The sequence below is a fragment of the Pleurodeles waltl genome, chromosome 5 (assembly GCF_031143425.1).
Source record: "Pleurodeles waltl isolate 20211129_DDA chromosome 5, aPleWal1.hap1.20221129, whole genome shotgun sequence".
Taxonomy (NCBI): Eukaryota; Metazoa; Chordata; class Amphibia; order Caudata; family Salamandridae; genus Pleurodeles; species Pleurodeles waltl.
Window position 1 is genome coordinate 274,309,317 of NC_090444.1, and position 21,909 is coordinate 274,331,225.

The window sequence follows — 21,909 nt, forward strand, 5'->3', positions numbered from 1 at the left end:
CATGGAAATCCATCATTTAGCACAAAATGTGTCTCAGCATCAACATTTGACACAAGGACACAATTCGCGTTATAGAAAATAGCAAACAAACACAAGAACTGCCAACAGCAGCTGCTTGAATTCTGTTGTTTCCAAGCAGTCGCAGTAAGTTTTACTAAGAATGGAGCGTAATTAATTGAAGTGGCATCATTTGTGGGAATTTTGCATACAATATGCAATGCAAATTTCCCAAAATTACTTTAATGACACCAGTGTAATTTACGTTTTGCCTAGCCCTACTAATTATGTGGCAAATGCTGAAGCCACAGAATCACCTAAATCCATGGATCAGCAGGATTACACATTGTTTTAGTAACATTTTATTCAAGAGAACTAAACAATGTCTACAAATTCCAATTAGTGCACATTATTAGTTGCACTTTGTATTTTGTCAAGATAAAATGTAGAAAAAGTATGCATGTAATATAAAAAAAAACATGGAAACCAGGTATAAGGTGGTTCTATATGATTTTTGTGAGGTTTACAAAGCACTTGGGCTTTGGCCTCAAGGTTTCTGATGTCTCATTCACCTCACGTTCATCCTGGAAAGGTTCAGGGTGATCTTTCAAGCAGATGCTGAGAAAAAGGAGAGGTCCCAAAACGTGTTTTCACTATGCAAGTTTCATAGGCAAATTCAACAGTGATACTGCCAAAACGGCTGAAAGCAATTACACCAAATATGGCAGAAAGTTGTTTTTTTGCTCAGAAAGTGTCCTTCATGTGATTTGGTTGAATCTGTTTCGTATTTCTTGAGAAATTAATGTTCAAAATGTATGTATATACCATACACGGGGATCCATTGAGCAGACAGATCTAAAGATAAGATCTGACTGTCTGCCACCAGACCAACAAAGATGTAGCCCCATCCATTTTAGGGCTTGGGGAATCAGTCCCCTGTCCTGTAAAAACAGTAAGAAAGCACATAGGGTACTAGTACACTGATATGAAGTCCAGTTGTAAAGATGGCTCCCACTCTTTTAGTATACAAGCCCCTATGATGGTGGCCTAGAGTGTGTGAGTGCAGCCCACTTTCCCAAGTCATTCTGAAGCCCTAGGGACCCCACCCCCAGGTCCGTTGTGTGTTTGATTGGGAGGTGTGGTGCACAGCCCTCTTCTCCCAGCCAGTTTGAGGCCCCGGAGGAGACACAAGTTGCTGTGGATGCCCTGGTCCCACCCAGAACACCCACAACAATAGCAGCCCTTGGGGCTCTGGTGGGTGCCCGATGACCCCTGTAGCCCCTGGCAATTCCACTGACTGCACCCATTGAGGTATGGTGAGAGCCAGCTACATCTCTTTACTCCCACCAAGCAGAAGCAGCTTTTATTTGCTCCTTTTCAGGCCGGAACAAACCTGTGTTACCTGCCTGCAAGAGCACGGGGCAGGGAGTTGAAGTTCACCCTGCCCATGTTCTTCCAGGCAGGGAACTGCAGTGTTCTGCTTCTATCAGACCCTGGAGGGTGGAGTTCCTGCAGCCACTAAATGGCTCTGAGAGTAGGGCCCCACAATCCCTCCCTAGAAAAGCTATTTTGGCCCCAGAGGGTGGGGTCTCTAGGGCCCTTGTATGGGTTGGGAAACTTGCTGCATGTTACATTCCACATTAATAAAAATGTTCACCCAAAGGAGATGGTACCCCAGAGCTTTCATAAGGATCAGAACGGGGGGCCACAGGCCCCCTCTCCAAATTAAAAAAACTGTGAATGAGAAATGAGCGGAGTAGTCACTCATTTCTGAGTGGAGTAGCTGCTCATTTCACATTCATTCATTTCACATTCACTGCTCCAGCTAGGGAGCACCCCATAAGACTCTGCAAGAGATTTTTCAAACATTTTTGGATCCTTGTGTAACCACTATAAGGGGCAGGGGAACCACCAATTTTAATGTTATGTAGGGCTACACGGAATGCAGAAGCCCTTCGACAACATTACAAAAACACAGCACATTTCCAGGGCCATTGAATGCATGAACCCAGGAGAGCTAGGAGTTGGAGCTTTCACATGGAGTGTAGGGACTTTTTCTGGTTGTTTCTTTTGCTGCATGTTGTGGCCTACAAATGTCATAAAAAAGACACAAAGTCATGTTCATGTTTTTGTTTAAAAAGCCTTGTTGAAAATATTTCAGAACAATCATTTTTAGTAAACATTGCTTTGTGCAAATTTGTAAAATACACATTTGATTATAGTTATTGTAACGTTTTGACAAAGTCATTATGGCCCTCATTATGACATTGGCGGTAAATCCCATTTACCGCCACGCTGACTGCCGCGAACTTACAGCAGTGGCGGCAGATATCCATTCACCATATAATGACACACATACACAAAATCCGTTAGTATTGAGCCACATACACAAATCCGCCACACCAAAGGCCAGTGGTGGTATCAAAACCCACACCGTTACACCAACAGACTACGCCCATCACATTATGACCCACGAATCAAAATGGACACACACAAACAAAACAACACCACATTGGACAATTCAAACAACACACACCTGACTTGGCCCATTAACCAATTCATGAACTCCATCCACTCCCGATCTCCGTCAGACCCATGCCCCCACCACATGTACAACAAAGCGGACGCAGCCATCGCTCCCCAACTACGGAAGGTCATCAACATCTCCTTCGAAACAGCAACATTCCCGGAAAGCTGGAAACACGCCGAAATCAACACCCTACTTAAGAAGCCCAAAGCAGACCCCCAGGACCTTAAGAACTTCCGACCCATCTCCCTACTCCGGTTCCCTGCGAAGGTCATCGAGAAAGTCGTCAACGAACAATTGACTCGCCACCTCGAAAACAACGACATCCTGGACCCCTCCCAGTCCGGCTTCCGTCGAAACCACAGCACCGAGACCGCGCTCCTCGCCGCTACAGACGACATCAGATGCTAAATGGACAACGGCGAAACTTCAGCCCTCATCCTCCTGGACCTATCAGCCTCCTTCGACACGGTATGCCATCACACTCTGATAACCCGCCTCTCCGAAGCCAGAATACAAGAGAAAGCCCTCAAGTGGACCACATCCTTCCTCTCCGACAGAACCCAGAGAGTCCGCCTCCCTCCCTTCTGCTCCAAAGCCACCAAAATCATCTGCGGCGTACCCCAGGGCTCATCCCTCAGCCCAACACTATTCAACATCTACATGGCACCCCTCGCCAGAGTAGCCCGCCAACACAACCTCAACATCATCTCCTACGCCGACGACACCCAGCTCATCCTCTCCCTCACCAAAGACCCGCACACCGCCAAGTCCAACCTCCACGAGGGAATGCAGGCCGTTGCCGAATGGATGAGAAACAGCTGCCTGAAACTGAACTCGGAAGTCCTCATCCTCGGACCAACCCCTCCGCCTGGGACAACTCCTGGTGGCCTACATCCCTAGGAACCCCACCAACACCTACCGACCACGCACGCAATCTGGGCTTCATCCTCGACTCCTCGCTCTCATGTCAAAACAGGTCAACGCAGTCACCTCCTCCTGCTACAACACTCTCTGCATGCTCCGCAGGATCTACAAGTGGATCCCAACAGACACCAGAAAGACAGTGACGCAGGCCCTCGTCAGCAGCAGGCTGGACTACAGCAACGCACTCTACACAGGCATCCCGACAAAACAACTACGCCGCCTCCAACGCATCCAAAACGCCTCCGCCCGACTGATCCTCAACGTACCCCGCCGCAACCACATCACACCCCACCTGAGAGACCTCCACTGGCTCCCCGTTGAAAAGAGGATCACTTTCAAGCTCCTCACCCACGCAAACAAAGCACTCCACAACACTGGACCTGCCTACCTCAACAACAGACTCAGCTTCTACACCCCCACCCGCCAGCTCCGCTCCGCAGACCTCGCACTCGCCACCGTCCCCCGCATCCACCGAAAGACATCCGGCGGCAGATCCTTCTCCTACCTCGCCACCAAGACATGGAACACTCTCCCAATCAACCTACGACGGACCCAGGACCTACTTGCCTTCAGAAGACTCCTCAAGACCTGGCTTTTCGACCAGTAGCAGCTCATCCCCCTCCCCCTCAGCGCCTTGAAACCCTAACAGGTATGTAGTGCGCTCTATAAATAGAGTGATTGATTGATTGATTGATTGACCAGAGAGACATCAAGACCACAGACACAACCAGAGCCACACACTATACACACCTATATACCACTCACGCACCCCACATCACACACGCCAACACTTTACCCAACACACCCTCCCTTACACACCTCACACAACACCCATGGCAACACCAAAGACACCGAGAAGGAGCTAAGGGTCATGGTGGAGGAAATCGTCAGGGTAGAGCCACAGCTATTTGGAGCACAGGTGCAGCAGATATTGATAGCAAGGAAGGTGGAGCTATGGCGGGGAATCGTGGACAGGGTCTTCACCATGGGACAGAACCCAAGAACTAGGGATGACATCAGGAAGAGGTGGAACGACCGACGGGTGAAGTTACCTCCCATTGCAGCAAGACACCAACTCACTGTACAGAGGACTCGTGGTGGACCTCCACCTCCTCCCCCACAACTAACAGCAACGGAGCCTACCTCAACGAACGAGTGAACTTCCACGCACCTACTCGACTCGACCACTCCGCTGACCTCTCCCTCGCCACAGTCCCCCGCATTCAACGCACCACCTCCGGCGGCAGATCCTTCTCCTACCTCACCTCAAAGACCTGGAACTCCCTCCCCACCAATCTATGCAATACCCAGGACCTCCTGATTTTCAGAAAGCACCTCAAGACATGGCTTTTTGAGCAGAAAATGGCATCCCCTGTGTTTAATACATTTTTTGATTGATTGATTGATTGGGAGAAGCAAGTCCTGGCAATCCTGCATCCTTAAGGCCTGGCCAGAGTAGGAGGAGGACTGGACTCTGGTAAGTCAACTCTCTAATACTACTACACCCCCCTACCTGCATGCCATCACATACCCCCAACCTCACTCCCATCACTTCACCACTTCCCACACACCCCACCATCACATCTCACCCATCCCAATGTCAAGCTCTGCATGCTCTACCAATGCATGGACACCACTCACAGCCCTGCATGGACATTTATCACTAAAGCATGCACACCATAGAGAACTAACAATCCCACCATAAATCAATAAAAACAAGTGAAAGCTGCCAGGGCAAATCTAACCAACGAGGGTAAGTCACGGAGGCCCAATTTGTCAGACTCAGAAACTGTAACATATCATTTATATCCCCACAGGTATCCCAGCCAATGTCTTCTGCCCTTGTCCTGGCATTCCTCACAGGGGTTAGCAGCCATGAAAGGTTGGAGTAACCAGAGCCACTTGCAAATTTTGAGGGACAACATTTAGCCACACACTATCCCATATGGCCCACACCATACCCATACACCAACATATACTGGGTGGGAACCAGAGCTCACCTATTAGCCACTCCCTGTGCTTCTGTAGTTGGGCCATCACATTTGGGATGCTGCTATTCCTCAGGACAAAGGCATCATGCACCGAACCAGGTTACTTGGTCCGCCAAATACACTATCTGTACACTCATAGAGTGAAAGCTCTTATGATTTCTGAATACCTGTTCATTCTGACGGGGGGGACAAATGCAACATGTGTTCCATCAACCACCCCAATTATTTTGGGGATGTGTCCCATTGCATAGAGGTCGGCCTTCACTGTGGCCAAATCGTCAACCTGGGGAAATACAATATAGCTGCACATGTGTTTAATTAGGGCAGACAACACTCGTTAGCACTATTGAGAATATTGGCTGTGACATTGCTGCTGCCAAGCTCATTGTCACTTGGAAAGAACCGGTTGCCAGGAAATGGAGCACTGATAGAACTTGCACAAGAGGGTGTGACCAATTGGGGTGACAGATAGCAGATATCAGGTCATGCTCCAATTGGGCACACAGCTCTGTGATTGTGGCCCTGTCAAGTCTATAGGTGAAGATAATGTACCTTTCCTTCATTGTTGCCAAGTCCACCAGGGGTCTGTACACTGGGGTGTGTCTCCATGTCCTATTCATCCGCAGTGGTAGCAATCTATGGGGCAAAAGAGTGAGGGGCCGGTCACAAACTGAACAATGGAGATACAACATAACTTTGCATGCTGTTAACTTGTAATGGGTATGTGTGATTTGTCAAGTATGTCTTAATTTCACCAGTGATGCAGCAAGATTCCAGTGCCTCACCGCCCCCCCCCCCCCAAAATGGTGTCCGCCTGTCCTGTGTGGAGGGACAGGTGGAATTGAGGCAATTCCGCTGACATAGTGTGCTGTTGCGGGAGGCGGTCGGGAACCGCTGTGCAACTCCTCATTGGTTAACACTGGGCCCTATGGGTTACAGTGGCCAATGGTGATCTATGCCGGCGGTGACGGTATGCACCGCTGCGGACGTGACCACCATTTTGTATCTCATCCCTCACTTGCTACCTGATCTTCAACAGGAGAGGAACTACACTGCATGTGCTGCTGTGACCATTGTCTGGAACGCACCGTGGCCCGTGTGACTTAGGAAAGGGCCCCAGCTGTCACTTCGGAGGAGAGGAGAGATTGGTGAATGGGGTCCTACCCCAGTACGGACTGCTGTATGGGCCTCCAGACCAACAGGTGAGTACCCTGTGGGCATGATGCATGTGGCATGAATGCATGGAGTGGTGTGTGTGAAGGCCTCATGTAAGGGGTGGGTGGATGTCCTCTGGGCAGAGTATTGGTTGTGTGCAGGGCCATGTGTGTGTAAATGGTGATGTGAAGGGGTATGTTGGGCCATAAGTGTAACATGCAGGAATGTTTGACTAATACCATTTTCCTGTGTGTATTGCCTCTGCAGGTCAGTGCCCATCAAAAGAAGGGTATATGGCGTGCCATCACCAAGGACGTGCGGGCCCCGGGGGTCTACGGCAGACAGAGCACCCACTGTCAGAAACTGTGGGAGGACCTGAGGTGCTGGACACAGAGGACGGCGGAGGCCCAGTTTGGGATGGCCTCTCAATGAGGAAGAGGTGCCCGTCGAACTCTGACCCCCCTAATGGCCCGCATACTGGTGGTGGTCTATCCTGAGCTGGATGGGCGCTTGAGGGCATCACAGCAGCCACAATGGGGTGAGTACAGTGCCCATCATTATAACTTACACATGGTAGGGTGGTATCCGTGTGGCAGATGTGTGTCAGTGGGTGCCCCTAGGCCAGGCCTGACATTGCAGTGTAGATCCCCTGGTAGCTAGGGTTCAGAAGGGAAAATCTTGCGACCTAGCTCGTAGGCATCCACTACTGGTCAGGGCTGCGTGGGTACCAGGTGTGCTGCATTTGGTGGTGTGTGCCCCTCCCCATGCCTTGGCTGCTAACTATTTCTCTGGTAGTGCTATGGCATATTGCATAGGGCTGTTCCCTGTGTGTGAGGGTGCTGTGTACGCCAATGGTAGTGTTGGTGCAGCAATTGGCCAAGTGTATCCTTTATCTCTTTGCCCCCCTTTTTTTTTGTCACCCTGTCCTTATGTGCATTAGCATCCTCTGGCGGAGGAGCAGAGGCACCGGTGACTGAGGGAGCTGCATCCCACAGGACCCAGGAGGCAGAGGCCACTGAAGGTCAGGGCACCAGTGGGACGGAGGGTGATGGAAGCTCCCTGGTGGTGGCAGACACCTCTATTACCACCCCAGCTACAGGTACAGCCACCACTCCCGTACCAGCACCACCCTCCCAGCAACCCCTCATCTTGTTGCCCGTGCCCACTCACCCAGGAGGGTGGGCATCTCCTTTGCCCCAGGCACCTCAGGCCCTGCCCCAGTGAGCCCTGATGCCCTGAGTGAGGAGGCTATTGACCTCCTGCGATCCATCTCTGTAGGGCAGTCAACCATTGTGAATGCCATCCAGGGGCTGGCAGCCCAGATGCAACAGACTAATGCATCCCTGGAGGGCATCCACAGTGGATTGGTGGCCCATCAGAGATCGATTCAGGCTCTGGCCTCCTCTCTGAGGGCAGCCATTGTCCCTGTTTCTACCATCCCCCCCTCCAACTTCCACTACCCAGTCCCATTCCCCTCAACCCCAGCCTAACCCAGGTACACAGGCAGACGAGCATGCACAAAAGACCAAACCCAAGAGTGTCACAGGCAAACACAAGGACTACACTTCATCCCACAGGCACTCACACAAACACCACCCAGTTTCAAACACAACAACATCCACTATTTACACTGTTTACCCCTCCACCACCTACCTCCCAGCCACATCTACACTCACACCTGCATGCACTACATCATCATCCACTACCAGCATGATCACCAGACCAAGCAGAACACACACCTCACTGGCAGACACCACAGCAGCATCTATGCACACGTCCCCTGTGTCCTCTCCCACTGTGTCTGTCCCCCCTCCTAAATTACACAAACGCAAGAACTCAGACACCCAACAGACATCCACTCACAACAGCATACAGCCCATGCACCTGCACCCAAATCCAGCAGACAGACACCTCCAACAACCACTCCCTCATCCTCCACTCCATTCCTTCTCCCTCTTCCCGCCCCAATGTCCCTAAAAAACTGACCCTATCCAACATTGACCTCTTCCCGACCACTCCTCCAATTCCTGCATGTATGGCCAGGGTATCACGAACCCAGCCAGGCACCTCAGCCACACAGTCCACGAGCCCAGTCCTAACCATACCCACTCATGGTGGAAAGGGATCCAGGCCACATGTACTGAAGGGCAAAGAGCCTGCACCTGCCACCCGAAAGGCCAAGGAGCCTGCACCAGCAGGCAGGAAGAGCAAGTAACCTGCACCAGCAAGCAGGAAGGGCAAGGAGTCTGAACCAGCAGGTAGGAAGGGCAAGGAGCCTGGTCCAGCAACTGTGACGGAGCCCCCACCACCAACCATGGTTGTGCCTCCGTCCAAGGGTGCAGAGGATGTGCAGGAGCCTCCCCCCACCAGCAGCACCACCACTATGCATCTGTCCGAGGGTGCAGGGGATGTTCAGGAGCCTCCTCCCACCAGCAGCACCACCACTCTGCAGCTGTCCCAGCAGGTGGACGCTATGTAATCCTGCCTCCCTGGGGTGCTGTGCGGCCTGCCCCCTTCAGAACCAGTGGCAAGACACCCACCTGAGAGACTGTGGCCCATCACTTCCCAGGATCAAGCACAGGGCATGTTGCCCCATCCAGAACCAGTGGGCAAGACACCCACCTGAGAGACTGTGACTAGTACATGGATATTGTATCAAAAAGATCACTTAATCAGAGTAAACGTCCAGATACTGGTGGATTTTCAGTTGTTGCCTGTATATAGTTGGTAGAATGTTTCTGCTTTCACTAAATAGTTGCCGTTTGTACAGTTCAAATATGAATCGTAACCATTGTGCTTTTAATTATGGAGTAGTTTGTGTTCCTTAATTGTCTACAATCTGCTGTAAGTAACACATTTCTGAAATTGTTCCGAAAGGTTTTTATTATGTTTATTGATTTCTTCCAGGGTCGAATCAATATTTAGCCAATATCAGTGTTAAGTAATAATTTTGTAACTGTCTCTGAAAGGGTTGATAAGTTAGTGATACACGTGATGATGTGTTTATGAGTCTTCAACTTCGAGAGAAGTACGTCCTGTCTTTTGAATGAAATTACTTTTTTGCTTAAGCTTTTGGGAGACATGTTTGATATATTCCTGTTCTAAATTGGATCATTAATTGATCCTATTGTTTCTGGGGACTTGTTGGTTCTGAGATGATGCATTCCAGCGTCTGGTAACACTTATCAGTTGCTCTTTGGTGGGAAGGTGATGGGGCATGGAAATTAATTTGTCAGCCGATTTCCAATAGTTATTTGCAATACCTTTCCCTGTGAAAATGCAATGTTAATAGCTTGTAAAATGCATCCATTTTGTTATGCTTAACATACATTTAACACGGTTATTCATTAGGTTAGTTTCCTGATAACGCTTGTCGTTTTGCTTCTGCACTGTTGCAAATTCCAAATATATTACACATATAACATGCCAAGTATGCCTATCTGTGAGCTAAGTTGACATTATTGAAAGTATGCTCATGTTCAAACTAGTAGAGGTGAATATTTGCATTTAATAGCGCTATGATTTATCACATTACTGTTCTGGCTATTTGAAGTTAGTAGGCATTTTCACATCTAAAATGAATATGATAGAGTGTAGAATGCAGCAATTGAAAAAGAAATATATTGTTGACTTTTAATTCTGTTTCTCTGTAATGGTACCCATTCAGCACTGTTCTATTGCATAAGTTACAACTTTGGCATAACTCTAGAAAGTGTGCTTTCCCATCAATGGGAGGCACAAGTAAAGTTGGTTCAGTGCAGCAGCAATGAATGTGGAGAAAAAGTTATTGTAGCCCTGCTAAACACTATCCAATGTGTATTTGACATAGAAGTGTGTTTTTTGGGTTACTAACAGCCCCATAAAGGGATCAGTGGCACTATGCTAAACGTATTTCATTTTTCACACATTTTGAACACTTTAAGTTAAAAGCATTTATTACTACAGGAACAATCTGTTTCTTAGCACTTCTAAACCAAATACATATAATATTATATAAAAAAGCAAGACAAATTCTAAATAAGTACACTAAAGTGAACATTTCCAGTTTTGTGAAAATTACACTTAAACTATTATCTAAAACCTAACACCCTACTGCCTACTTTTATTTGCTATACTGTGAGAGTTGAAAGGCAGAGAAACTTGCAACCTAGAGTTTCTCATTGAGAAGACACACATTGCATACCTTGTTGACTATAAAGGCTATTTTTACCAGCCGAGGTATGAAGACAGTGTTCCCCATGAAGGGCAAACATCCCCTGGGATAGCAGTCGATCAGACTTCCTCTGGGACTTGGCTTTATCATCTTCAGGCAAGATGTGTCATCTGTGAAGTGCAAAGTGAGCTGGCAGCGGGTGAAACCATTTTTAGGAAAATCATGGACAGTAAATTATAATCTGGGTGAAGGACCTCTCTTCACAAGTGTTCAGATGGCAGTCATCATATTCTAAGGGGCATATTTATGGACACCTAGCACCACCTTGTGCCACATTTGCGGCATTTATTTTGACGCAAATGTGGCGTTAAGGTGGCATTTCCTATGAGCCATATTTACAAAGTGGTGCAACGCTTGAATTGCGCCACTTTGTAAACCCTTGCGCCACATCATGCCTGCGAAAGGCATAATGTATGCAAGGGGGGAGTTCCCCAGTTTGTGGGGCTGAAAAAATTGCGCAAGGAAATCTATGAGATTGCCTTGTGCCATTTGTTTGGCACTTTTGTGGGCACTTTTAATGCCTGCTCAGAGCAGATGTTAAAAGGGGGTTTCAGGACCAAGAAGGAGGGCTTTCCAATGGGAGATTTTTTGAAGGGAATGGTCCTGTGCATAATACTCCCATATGAGTCATATAAAAAATGGATGCACAGTTCCAGAAGAAAACTTTATTTTTATTAATATATGATGAATCTACCTCTAGTCCAGAAGACAGCAGCAAAGGTCCCTGTGGGTATCCAAAATCAGGAACAGGAACCCACATTCACCAATTGGTGACATGCTTCATCATCGGGCTTTGCTCCTCGTCAGACAAAAAGAAAGAAAGAAACCCACCTCCTTTATAGGTTCCAAACGTGGAATCCTGCATTGATACAATATCGTTGAGCAAATACACAACGTACATATGTACATAATTATAAAAATATAGATGAATACTTTTCATATCAAAATGTATTATTCATCACTAATAATTATATCTTAATTTCAGAATTCATGAACATAACAAAAAACTCTTTCACTCCTCAATCATACCCACATGCTCAGCTCACATTCATCAATAAAAAAGCAATATACAGAAACTGTTGACCTAGTAGTCGTTATTTTGCAAATGTTCCAAAGAGATGGAGAAACCATCCTCCATAATTAGATATAATACATTGAAATACTTCAAAAAATCCAAGTGTTTGTCATACAGAGTCTCTTATTTTAATCTTCATCAAATCTCTGTTGTGTTATATTGTATAATCCTACCAATATTCTTCCAATATGTATACTAAATATAAGGAACACATTGAACTCCACCAGAGGAACATCTGGGCAACTTTCTGTCCAACAATCGTGCCGACGCACGTTTCGGTGTTAAGTGGCCAACTGGTCACACACCTTCCTCAGGGCACATATTAGTCCATCATGATCGAATAAAAACTGCATACAGAGAGTCCATTGAAGACTATCTGTAGATAAACCAATGTAGAGAATCCAACTATCACCAAATGCTCAATCTAAAATCTGACTTGAAAAACTGCATCACACATCCGGTGTGTTAGTAGATTACATCTAATATTGTATTATTCCTACATGTAATCATCCACTCAGTAGGTGTTCATACATCCTGAGTGTGTATACATGCATCTCCAGCTGTGCAAAATGGTAACAGCCCCCTTGAATGATTAATAACAAGATATGATGAGAAAACAAATGGGGTTAGATGTCAGCTTTAATGGGTGTACCCCCATGTGTCATCCTATAAAATGTGTTTCTTGGGATAAGTAATCAAACTAATTATTGCAAATACGAAGACCAAACCATCAGATAGAAATAGATAGAAAAGAGGAAAGGAAAAAGAAAAAAGAAAAAAGTTCAGAAAGTTAGACATGGGCTCTCCAGCTATTTCTTTCTTTTGGTGCTCTCTTTGAGGTAGACGGATATGAAATTTCCACATATAAATTTCTCATATCGATAGAGGAGAATATTACACATATTATGTATTTGATAAGATAAAAATCTCTGAGTTTATAAACACTGGGCACATACTCTGAACCGAATGTCCTAATAGCGGACTTACAAGCCAAACAACACACATAGGCCCTCATCCTGACCTTGGCGGGCGGCGGAGGCCGCCCGCCAAAGTCCCGCCGTCAGGTTACCGTTCCGCGGTCGAAAGACCGCGGCGGTAATTCTGACATTCCCGCTGGGCTGGCGGGCGGCCGCCTTCAGGCCGCCCGCCAGCCCAGCGGGAAAGAGGCTTCCACGATGAAGCCGGCTCGTAATCGAGCCGGCGGAGTGGAAGCTGTGCGACGGGTGCAGTTGCACCCGTCGCGTATTTCACTGTCTGCGCAGCAGACAGTGAAATACATTTAGGGGCCCTCTTACGGGGGCCCCTGCAGTGCCCATGCCAGTGGCATGGGCACTGCAGGGGCCCCCAGGGGCCCGCGACCCCCCCCTACCGCCATCCGGTTCCCGGCGGGCGGACCGCCGGGAACTGGATGGCGGTAGGGGGGGTCGGAATCCCCTGGGCGGCGCAGCAAGCTGCGCCGCCTTGGAGGATTCCAAGGGGCAGCGGAAAACCGGCGGGAGACCGCCGGTTTTCCTGCACTGACCGCGGCCAAAGCGCCGCGGTCAGAATGCCCTGCGGGGCACCGCCGGTCTGTCGGCGGTGCTCCCGCCGACCCTGGCCCCGGCGGTCTAAGACCGCCGGGGTTAGAATCACCCCCATAGTGTGCGGATGTCAACAGCTATTAAAACCAAATGAATGACTTGCTGATGTAAAGACACATTCTATATATATATCCCCAGAACTATGACTTCAAATAGGCCCAATTGCAATTAACTGTGTAAGAACGGATATCACCCTTATATCTATACAGAAGCCTAATAGGCTGATTATCTATAAAAGAGAGTATCACATAAATAGAAAAACCATCACTTTATATACATCGGTAAACCTGTTGTTCCGTAAAGATCCATCCGTGCTTGTCTAATTGGTAAACAGGTATCTCCCTCGAGTTTCCACCAGAGCCAAGTAAACTAAACTTATATACAGGACAGTGATCCAGATGTTGTATACTTACTTTTAATTAGAGATTTCGATCTTCTGAGGACGAAAACACTTGTACAGTCCAAAAATACTAATACCGAACATCACGAGCGAGCGAGCTGCTGGGCGTGCATACCAGCTATTGTCAGAGAATCCAAACTCCTGCGACGCACAAAACCCGCATTACATACATGGGCAGTGACAGAAATTAAAAGGGGACTGTTGAAAAAAGCACCATTTTGTGAGACAAAAGTGGTGGCCATTTTGAAGAAAGTATACCACTCTTAATTCTATTGGCATGCCACTATCTAAACACCAAAGATTGCACTTCTCTAGAAAAAAACTACATGACCCATAATCACTACTGTTAGGAATTGTAAGACCCTCAATTAATCACAGATTTCTATCATCGTCCTGGGGTCAAAGATGAGAACAAGAAGAGTTTCTAGCAAGCATCTCTGCCCTGGGGATTATGAGTCCCCGACCGACAGCCTGGCCACGGCGGTAAACACCGCAATGGAAAGGCCAGCGGTAAGGGGGACTTGGGGTGCCCCTGGGGCCCCATCGCCCATTTCACTGCCCAAATTTCAGGCAGTGAAATGTGCGATGGGTGCAGCTCCATCCGCTGCACATCAGCATTGCCGCCGGCTCTATTACGAGCTGGCACCAATGTTGAGGTGACTTTTCCGCTGGGCCAGCGGACAGTAACACTGTTACCGTCCACTGGCCCAGCAGAAAAGTCAAAATAGGGAGCCAGAAATACCCCCAGCTCTGGCGGTATTCTGGTGCCCGCTGCTGCAGCGGCCTTCTGAGAAGACCGCCGAGGTAATGAGGGCCTAAGTAAACATATACTGACGTAGGCCCACCACTATTTATTCAATTCCGGTACGTAGAGTTAAAGAAAACAAGGCTCTCAGAAGATGGGGAGAAGGAAAAAAAACAGGGGGTTCATGAATAAAGTTATAAATATACCAGATACAGTGAAGTTCTATTGCCTATAAATGTACATTAGAAGGCATTTCCCCATGGAATTCTATCATTGAGTCCTTTCTCCACCGTGTCCAAGACAAATATCCAAAAAAACTCCAATGTTTTTTCTATAAGTATCTACATGAGTGCCTCCTGTGAGGCTGATTTTTTCGAAGATAACCCATTTCAGATCACTATCCTCAGGTGTATGTTCACTTCAATGAGAAGCTAAAGGAGCTTGAAATTTAAAATTTCTGATGGCTGGTTTGTGTTAATTGAATCTGGTCCTAAACTGTCTCCCTGTTTCTCACACTATCCTAATCTACAAGGACAACAAATGCAGTGTATCATGTTACTGCTTTGACAGTTAGTTATGGTTTTAAACTTAATGTGTCTATTGATATAGGACAGGTGGTCCCATACTATTGCCTGTGGGCAGGCATGACAATCATCACAGCGATGGTTCCCTAGGATAGGATTTGTTCCATTCATAGTACTCTGTGTTTATGTGTTTTCTAGCGGTAACCTAGCTTTTACCAGTTTGTCCTTAATGTTGTAATATTTCTTGTAAGCAGTGGAACGCGGAGTGGAGCCTCTCCTCTGTAACTATTTAATATATTGCATTGGGTATTGATTATTCCTCTAACTTTGTTATTGATATTAGAATTTTTAATGACACATACTAATCTTTGTTCTTCCATTTTCTATCGTCCTTCTAACATGGTCTCTCGATTATAATATTTGGCTCTTTTGTATGCATCTCTAATGAGCCTCCTAGGATAACCCCTTTGTAGAAATTTCTCTTTTAAATCATTGGCATTTTTGTCATACTCTGCCGTATGCTACAGTTCCTCCTAATTCGTAAGAATTGGCTGAGTGAAATACTCTGACATTGACTTCTTGGATTGAAGCGTTCGAAATGTGACAGAGTATTGGGAGCCGTAGGTTTCGTATATAGGGACACTTGGAGTTGTCCTTGATGTACATATATGAGAATGTCCAGGAATTCTAGCAGTTGGTTGTTAATTTTGGGGGTAAATCTAAGATTATCATCAGAGAAAGATTTAACCATTCAACAAACTCATGTAGTTGTTCTTTTCCCTCCTCCCATACAAAAAAGATGTCCTGTATATATCTTGCCCAATGTTTAACATTCTCAAAAAAAGGAGCAACCTCACTGTAGATGAATCTTTTCTCAAAGAGGCTTATATAGATGTTCGCGACACTTGGAGCGCAGGCCGCTCCCATGTTGATGCCTTTTATCTGTTTGTATATGTTTACATTCAATTCAGAATAGTTTTCCCATAAAACTATCTTCAAACAGCTTAGAATGAAATGGATAGGCATATGTGAGGCTTCGTCTCTCTGTACACTTTCTACAGCACTATAGGCTCCCTCTTGGGGAATGTTAGTATATAATGCTTCAATGTCCATGGTAACTAAGAATTGACAATTTTGATCAAATTCAAGTCCCTCCACTCTAGAAATCATGTGTGATGTATCCTTAATGTAGGAAGAAAACCCACAAACCAAAGGTTTCAAATAGGAGTCTATATATTTCGATAAAGGCTCAGTAACCAAGCATATAGTAGACACAATGGGGGTTATTCCAACTTTGGAAGAAGTGGTAATCCGTCCCAAAAGTGACGGTAAAGTGACGGATATACCACCAGCCGTATTACAAGTCCGTTATATCCTATGGAACTCGTAATACGGCTGGTGGTAAATCCGTCACATTTGGGATGGATTACCACCTCCTCCAAAGTTGGAATAACCCCCAATATGTCTTAGAGGTGGGTCTTTCGTATTTTTATGAGTTTTAGGCTCTCCATAAAAGGTAGGAAGTCTTTTTGTTTAATTTAATCTTCCAATTCCATAATCTCCCTTTCTATAGTACTGATCAGATACCACATTCTGATAGGATAAGATGGACATTATTTTTACTCCCCTGCTCTAATTTGTTTTTAATCTTGACAGAGGCCCGCATTTTCAATAAATATTTCACTATATGGTCCTACTAGTAAATTTTAATAGTTCACTTCACAAATCCCACATTATTGCATTCACCACCGCTAATTGTCCTCAAAGGATCTCTGGTAAAGAGCCCCCATGAGGGGCCCGTCAGACATTACAGTGCCGGGCTAATGAGGAGCAAAGCCCGATGATGAAGCATGTCACAAATTGGTGAGTGAGGGCTTCTGTTCCTGATTTTGGTTAAAAGAGGGCTTCCATTATTTAGAAGGGGCCCCTATGTACTCTTCAGGTGTAGCTCAAACATTTTGATGCTATTCCTGCAGAGTACATCAATAGCGTCACATAGAATTACACTATTGCCCCCCACCCTGTGCCATGGTGTGCCATATTTTAAGTACAGTGCACACATGGTGGTGGTAGGGGGGCCCTAAGGGGAGCAGAGAAAGTGATGCTGCACTCGATGCAGTGCCAATTTCCATAAATCTGCCCCTAAATCTTATCATAGATTGGTATTTCTTACATAAGTGTAGAAATGCTCGGGCGTGGTCAGCAGCCTATCATGATGGTCATAGCCTAACAAGGCTCCCATGTCCGACCCACCTTGTCCTAACATCCATCAGCTATCTGCGCTCATCTACAGATACAGAGAGGAGTAGGCCATCCCTTGATGCCCCCAGGTGATGATTCATTGAGGGTCACCAAAGATAGCAGTCTGCAATAGTGGCGTCCGCAGTGCTGCAGAGCTGGGCTGTCTTACAGACGCCAGCAGACAGAGGGCACACAGAGCTGCTTGTTAGGGCTGGGAGCCTACTAGAGATAAGGACAGGCAGCCCGTGGGGAGAAGCCCTGACTCATGGCAGATCTGCAGATGAGAGGGCAAAGGGAGTGCCGCCGCTGGCCCAGAGGGGCAGCCATTTTGGTGTGAGATGACCTAGCAGAAGAAGGGCCTGCCTGCAGCAACCAGCTCATCTGCCCGGACTCAACTGGAGCCTCCAGACTAACAAGGAATCAGTGAGGAGCTCCCTGCATAGCCTGCAACTGGGGAAGGGGCGAGCTTCTAGCGAGAAGCGGGTGATGGCATGCCCAGCCAGTGAAGAGGCCTGCAGATGGGGCTTGCAGCCGCAGGGGACAGTCTAGCATACAATTATCCCCGCCCTCGCTGCACCATCAAATATATTGAAAGAGTGGTCCGAGACGGGCCCTGGGGTCCCTGGACTCTCCTACCTTGCAGGAGAATAGCAGACGTTAGAGGCTGCCGAGAATTGACATTTGCCCGGCTCAGCCCCTGGAGAGTGATGGGGACACTTAATAAGTCCATGGGTACGAGAAGCCTTGCACAATCCTGACACGATGAGGGGGTCAAGAAACAAAAACACACATGGTTGGGGGGAGCAAAGGCTTCAGGACCAAAGGTGCCGCAGGGGTGGGGACCTGGGGAGACAGCATGAACCAGTGCGAACGCCATGAAGAAACCCTCAATCTGACCCCTTCCCCTGCGCCAACAAAGCTGGGACCCCTGAAGTTTACTGGGCCTGCGGAGTAGAGCGACTTGTGGAACTGTAGAGGAAAGAATGTATGGGGAGGGCTCTGCATGATGCCTTAGGGGATCATGGCTTCACTCCCCTGCTCTAGGTGGAGACCAAAGCTGCTGCGAACCCGACCATATCAAGTGGGAAATGGAGCGAAAAGGAGCCTGACAACTTAGAACAGCACTGTTCCCCCATCTCGCCTGCACGGTGCTGACCCTGGATCGAGTATTAACCTTATAAACCTACTCTAGCCAAGGGGTGGAGACATACATGCTGACAGGCCACAGGGTAGGGACCTGACCCTTGGGAGGACACCAGAGAGTGTCCTGTCTCCCTCCCACCTTATCCTGGCAGGCAGTGTAAGGTGATGCGCTAATGCCTATCTCATCGGAGGAGGTGTCAAAATGATGGGCAGCACCCCAGGGAAGCTTCTCATCATTGTTGGCAGAAAGGGGAGCAATTTATTACACCACACTAAAATGAACAAACATGCTGTCCCTGTAGCCCACAGCGTGATGGCAAACCATTGCCCCTTAAAGTGCAACCAAGCCCAAATGTGGAAGCCCAAGAACCTACTCTTAGAGAGATCATGGCTGCCATCCAGGGCATGAAGGGCACTCTTGGACCTTAAATTAACTCTGTAGTAGTGAAGAGGTCACTGCTGAGGGCTGACATCAACATAACTAATAACCGCCTCCAAGACACAGAAAAGTGGGTTGCGGACATATCAGACACCTCTACAGCTCTTACAACAAATGGACCACCTGCAGAAAGATAACACCCTCATGCAAGCAAAACTGGAACATATAGAAGGCAGGTCTAGGTGTAATAATCTCCATCTGGTGGTGTGCCTGAATGCTCAGAGGGACCAAGCACATATCTCTTCATCACAAACTTTATCCACAATGTTCTGCAGCTCAACATTTCTGAAACTTTGTTTCTGTGGAGAGGGCCCACATAGTACCCATGACCGCTGGCAGGCTGGGGGCCCCATCGAACAATAATTGCAAGAATATTAACCACAGGGACTGAGATGCCACAATCCAATCTGTGCAATGCAAACCAGATTCACAATTTGAGAAAAACTCAGTCAGTTTGTACCCGGATTAAACCCTCAAAGTCCAACACCACCGGCGCAACTTCACTGATGTAAAAAAGGCTCTTAAAAACATGGAGCTCAAGTACATGATGCTCTTCTCAGCCAAACTGTGTGTTCTCGCTGAGGGGAAAGCATGGCACTTCGAGTCCCCAGAGGTGTCTTGGGAGTGGCTGGGGGGCTGTCGCCCAGCTGGCAGCAGATAACTAGACATGGAGAGATGCGGGCAGTGAAGCGGACAGGGACAAGGATGCAACAACCAATGGCGGAGCCGCGCAGCAGCTGGGAAAACGATTTGGACAACCTCTGCACCTGACTTAAACTTGGTGTTCCTCCCCCTTTCAGTTCCAACCTCATGCTCAGAACTCTGCTATCACCACAAAGACTAGATTAAGAACTAACAATCTTACATTTTACCACACTATGACACCCTGAATGGGGGCAACTCAATACAGAACCTGACATGGAAGAGACAAAGACTCAGGGAGCTTGATTGGTGAAACTCACCTGCAGTTGCATGTTTGCTAACATGTTGACAGGGGCGACAGGTGCCTTGCAAGTTGGGTTAAGGTTGGTAGTTCTAAACTCACCAAGCAAGTTGGCAGGGAGAGGGGCTTTTGTTGAGGATATGATGTTCAATTTCAGGTTACAGGGCAGTAGCAATTCCGATCGCGGCTGCTTCACACAGACATAGAACCCATCACACCGGGCACATACCAGGATCCCACATGCAGGAAACCGCCATGACATATAGCCTTAGCACCCACCTGAAAGTCCTGTCATCGAACGTGAATGCCCTAGGGGACAGGATAAATTGTGGGATAATACTCCAGCATCTCAAGGGTCACAACCCTGATATTGCACTAATACAGGAGACTCACCTCCTGGGTAACTCCTGCAAAGCCCTGTTGAGATGCAGATACACAATGACCGCACACACAAGTTACACCACTGACTCCAGTGGCGTCGGAATTTAAATTAAAAACTCAGTCCCATTTACTCCACACAAAACCCACAGACAAAGCTGCTCTCTGCTGATGAAGGGCTTACCCAGAAACATGTGTCCAGAGATTTACAGCACTTGCTGCATCTACTAAGGTGAAAAACTTTAATTTACTTTATGGATAAAAAACAAACTTGTACTGCATTTACCATGATGCACTGGAGCTGACTTCATGCTGGAGTGTGAGGCAGGGTGCTCCCTTTCTGGTTTTCCTGTTTAATAAGGCTCCCTTGAGCCAACAAGTTGAAGCACCTGCGTGCCAGTGAGTGGTACAAAAACCTGAGAGGACTTTTGGTAGCATTTCCAGCAACCCCATAGACAAAGCTGCTGTCTGCTGATGAAGGGCTTACCCAGAAACACGTGTCCAGAGATTTACAGCACTTGCTGCACCTACTATGGTGAAAAACTTTAGTTTACTTTATGGATAAATGATTAACTTGTACTGCGTTTACCATGATGCACTGGGTCTGACTGCATGCTGGAGTGTGAGGCAGGGTGCTCCCTTTCTACAATGTGTAAGTTGTAATGATGGGAACTATACTCACCCCCTTGTGGCTGCTGTGATGCCCTCAAGCACCCATCCAGCTCTGGATAGGCCACTGCCAGTATGCAGGCCATCAGGAGGGTCAGGGTTCAACGGGCACCCCTTCTTCGTTGGGAGGCCATCCCCAGCTGTGCCTCCGAGGTCTTTTGTGCCCAGCATCTCAGGTCCTCCTACCAACCGTGGGTGCTCCACGTGCCATAGACGCCCAGGGTCTGCTTGTCCTTGGCGATGGCACGCCATATACCCTTCTTTAGATGGGCACTGACCTGCAGAGAAATACACACAGGAAAAGGTATCAGTCAGACTGTCCTGCCTGTTACACTTATGGCCCACCATACCCTTTCAGATCGCCATTTGCACAGCCCAGCACACAAACTGCACTCCGCACAGGGGACATCCACCAACCCCCCCTACACGAGGCCTTCACACACACACCAAGTCCTGCCCCATGCATCGGGCTCACAGTGTACTCACCTGTTGGTCTTGAGGCCCATACAACAGTCCGTACTGGGGTAGTACCCCATCCACCAGTCGCTCCAACTCGACCGAGGTGAAGGCAGGGGCCCTTTCCCCAGTCACACGAGCCATGGTAGGTCCCAGACACAGGTCACAGCAGCACATGCAGTGTAGGTCCTCTCCTGTTGAAGGTCATGTAGCAAGTGAGTGATCAGATAGAAAATGTTGGTCATGTCCACGGCGGTGCATACTGTCACCGCCGGCATACATCACCATTGGCCACTGTACCCCTTAGGGCCCAATAATAACCAATTTGAGTTGCATTGCGGTTCCCAACTGCCTTCCACAACGGCACGCAATGGCGCACAACAGCGCACAACGGTGCACAACAGTGGAATTATGTCACTTCCTTCGGTCCCTTCACATAGGACAGGCGGACGCCATTCAGGGGGGGGGGCAGGCCCTGGATAATAACTGCGTCACAGTTCACTATT